Raw genomic sequence first — 4,381 nt, forward strand, 5'->3', positions numbered from 1 at the left:
TTTCAGAATTACTTATGCAGGATTAATCCAGTTCAATGAATGCATCTTGTGTTGATTAATAAAGCATTCCTGAATTGCAAAGTGAAACGAGAGGAGACTTGTGGTGCTGATATATTTGTGTGTTTCTGAAGCTAGAGAGAAAGGCACGCTTGCAAGAGATGTGGTCAACCGGTGTAAACAGAGATTGAATACAAATAGTGATTTTCTAATTGTCTGTTTTCTCCCTGCAGCAGAAAACTACCTTTGTGTCATTGATCCTTTCTTGAAGAACACAGGTACTGTGTTACCTGCCACAATATTGAATGAGAACAGGGCATCTAACATGATTGTACAATGACTCCAATTAGCATCCTGATGACATCTGCAGTCTTATCTAGGAAAGAAAAGCAAAACTGGAGCTACTTTCTGCTGATTTTCTTGCCACACAGAGTAGAAATTTTGGTCAGGTAGTGTTAGCTTTTGTGATCTGCTGCCCTTGAATTTAATTTGCCTTAGAGGTCAACAGATACAGGGAACCTATTTAGAAAGTGAAGGAGATTTAAACAAATGCAGCATTTTCCCGAATTTTTCTGTTCCTTCAGCATCTGCACACACACAAAAAAACCAGTTTAATTTCTTTAAAGTGGTCTCTTCACTTAATCTAAAACCCATTTCTTCAGTTTGGAGAACTACCTTTAATCACCGCATTGTTTTCAGAAGGTATATTTCTAATGGTTGCATTAAGTTTCACTTTGCAAAATGCCTTTAAAATCCTTATGGTTTTCTCTTCAACAAATGGTTCCTCATATTACCCTTAAACATCTTCCAGAAAACCACACTGGAAGGATCATATTTGTAAAGCTTGCTTTGTATCTCGGTATCTTGTATGGTATTCAGTTCTTGATTCTTTGCAAACTTACTTCCATTTTTGTTTGCGCTTGTGCAAAACAATTTGGTTTTCAAAAAACTTTGGCTGATCAAGAATATTTTGTATGACTGGAATAAGTGAACTTCAATTTTGTATGACTGAAGTAAGTGAACTTCGCTGTGAATAGTAAACACCCAAACTGATGAGCCATTGCATAAACAGTAACAAAAAAATTGCTGTTTTCTGTGTATTTAGGGATTTTGAGAAAAGTGTATAAATATACACGTACATGTTTGCACCCAAAAAATGTCAAGTTCATAGGCCGTAGTAAGGGCTGCTGTGCCATTGTTTTTACTAAAGCTGTAAACTTGGTAACAGCACTGCAACTTGGTTCTTTTTCTTTAAAAACCACCTCTTTAACTGCAAAGATGCCATTAGTCACAGCAGGGAGCATAACCAGAAGGAGGATGTCTGTAGCTATAGCAAGAGAGCACATTAAACTGTAGGTCAAAATCATGACTGACTGATTACTTTCAGGGTGAAAGTAAATCTTCAGACTTGCCAGAGTGATAGAAAACAGGACTGACTGGGGCTTGCCGAGGTCATCCCCTGCCTCCCTCACGCCATGGCGGGGTCGGCGATGCCCAGCACACTCCTGGCAGATGTTTGCTGACTCGCCTAACCTTCGTAGTGATGTGTGACGGGATGTAGTCATAGTCGTCATTAGAAAATGCTTCCTAATGTCTAGCTTAAATGTCTCATTAGTTTAAAGAGATGATTCCAGGAAGAACCTAAAAGAGAAAACAAATATTTTCAAAAAATTTAAGTCCACAATTAAATAATCTAAAACTTTTACAAATGACAGAACCTTCAAAGCTGCTTTTCCTTCTCCTGCTCTCAGTGGATGAGAACTGTTTATTCCCACTGTTTTAATCACAGAGTCATAGAATAGTTGGGGTTGGAAGGGACCTTTAAAGGTCATCTAGCCCAAGCCCCCTGCAATGAGCAGGGACATCTTCAGCTAGACCAAGTTGCTCAGAGCCCCATCCAACCTGACCTTGAATGTTGCCAGGGATGGGGCATCTACCACCTCTCTGGGCAACCTGTGCCAGTGCCTCACCACCCTTATTGTGAAAAATTTCTTCCTTCTATCTAGTCTAAATCTACCCTCTTTTAGTTTGAAACCATTACGCCTTCTCCTACCACTACAGGCCCTGATAAAGAGTATGTCCCCATCTTTCTTATAAGCCCCCTTTAAGTACTGGAAGGCTGCAATAAGGTCTCCCCGGAGACTTCTCTTCTCCAGGGTGAACAATCCCAACTGTCTCAACCTTTCTTCACAGGAGAAGTGTTCCATCCCTCTGATCATTTTGGTGGCCCTCCTCTGGACCCTCTCCAGCAGGTGCATGTCTCTCCTGTGCTGAGGGCTCCAGAGCTGGATGTAGTACTCCAGGTAGGGTCTCACCAGAATGGAGTAGAGGGGCAGAATCATCTCTCTCAACCTGCTGGCCACACGGCTTTTGATGCAGCCCAGGATACAGTTGGCCTTCTGGGCTATAAGCGCCCATTGCCAGCTCATGTCCAGCTTTTCATCCACCAGTATCCCCAAGTCCTTCTTGGCAGGGCTGCTCTCGATCCCTTCATCCCCCAGCCTGCACTGATACCAGGGGTTGACCCCACCCAGGTGCAGGACCCTGCACTTGGCCTTGTTGAATGTCATGAGGTTCACACAGGCCCATTCCTTGAGCCTGTCCAAGTCCCTCTGGATGGCATCCCGTCCCTCAGGCGTGTCAATTGCACCACTCGGCTTGGTGTCATCTGCAAACGTGCTGAGGGTGCACTCGATCCCACTGTCTATGCTATTTATGAAGATATTAAACAGTAGTGGTCCCAATTCAGACTCCTGAGGGATACCACTTGTCACCTATCTCCATCTGGTCCTTGAGCCATTGACCACTACCCTCTGGATGCGACCATCCAACCAGTTCCTCATCTGCCCAATAGTCCACCCATCAAATCCATATCTCTCCAATGTAGAAAGAAGGATGTTGTGGGAGACTATGTCAAAAGCCTTACAGAAGTCCTGATAGACAACATCAGTAGTTCTTCCCTGGTCCACTGATGTGGTCCCTCCATCATAGAAGGCCATTAGGTTAGTCAGGCAAGACTTGCCCTTGGTGAAGCCATGCTGGCTGTCTGGAATCATGTCCCTGTCCTCCATGTGCCTTAGCATAGCTTCTAGGAGGATCTGCTCCATGATCTTGCCAGGTACAGGGGTGAGGCTGACAGGTTAGTAGTTCCCAGGGTCCTTCTTGCTACCCTTTTGAGAAATGGGTGCAATGTTTCCCTTCTTCCAGTTTCCAGGGACTTCACCTGACTGCCATAACTTTTCAAATATCATGGTGTGTTGTTGGGATCACCCTGCATGGCTCGACCTTAAGGAGAAGGAGTTGTGGTGTTGATCTGCATGGCTCGACCTTAAGGAGAAGGAGCTGTGGCACTGAGAAGCTGGTAAACAGCTGGATATCTGCACGGCTCGGCCTTGAGGAGAAGGAGCTGTGGTAAACAACTAAGAAGAAGCGAGGAAAACAGGAACACCTGCAAGCAGCAATCCTGACTGTGTGAGGGGCGCGTGGACAGCGCGTGATATTTTGTATATAGCCAATTGCAATAGTGTGTGTAACAAGTTGTAACCAATCATGAGTGTGTGCGCAGTGACTAAGCGAAAATTATGATATATATTGGAGTCAGACAAGACAATAAACGGCTTCGGAATATAACTCTCATAGAGTTGTAAAGTCCATCCTTCTCCCTCTCCCAGGCTTGGCAACTACATCAGCCAATTCCCCCAGGACTCTGGGATACATCTCATCAGGTCCCATAGACTGGTGCATGTTCAGGTTCCTCAGGTGGTCACAAACCTGATCTCTTACAGTGGGAGGGAATTTACTTCTCCAGTCTTGCAGTCCATCCCGTTGAGAGGTGTGGGAAGAGACACTGCCAGTGAAGACTGAGGCAAAAAAGTCATTCAGTACCTCAGCCTCCTCCTCATCCATTGTTGCCAGTTTGCTGGTAACATCCATTGTGCCAGTCTTGCTCACCAAGGGGGATATGCTTTCTTTGACCTTCCTTTTCCAGACGTACCTGTAGAAGCCCTTCTTATTATTCTTTGCATCCCTTGCCAAGTTCAGCTCCAGCTTCACCTTGTCCTTCCTAACTCCATCCCTACACAACCGGGCAGCATCCCTGTACTCTTCCCAGGATACCTGTCCCTGTTTCCACTGCCTGTGCATTTCCTTCCTGCCCTTTAGTTTGCCCAGCAGATCTCCACTCAACCATGCTGGTCTCTTGCCTTCATTTCCCAGTTTCTTACACCTGGGAATGAAGAGCTCTTGCGCTCTGTGGAAAGTGTCCTTAAAGATCTGCCAGCTCTGTTCTGCTCCCTTGTCCCTGAGGGCAGTTTCCCAGGGGCTCCGATTGACTAAATCCCTGAAGAGCTGGGATTTTGCTTTCCCAAAATTCAGGGTCCTGACT

Source organism: Phaethon lepturus, unplaced genomic scaffold (genome assembly GCF_000687285.1).
Source record: "Phaethon lepturus isolate BGI_N335 unplaced genomic scaffold, ASM68728v1 scaffold1688, whole genome shotgun sequence".
NCBI lineage: Eukaryota > Metazoa > Chordata > Aves > Phaethontiformes > Phaethontidae > Phaethon > Phaethon lepturus.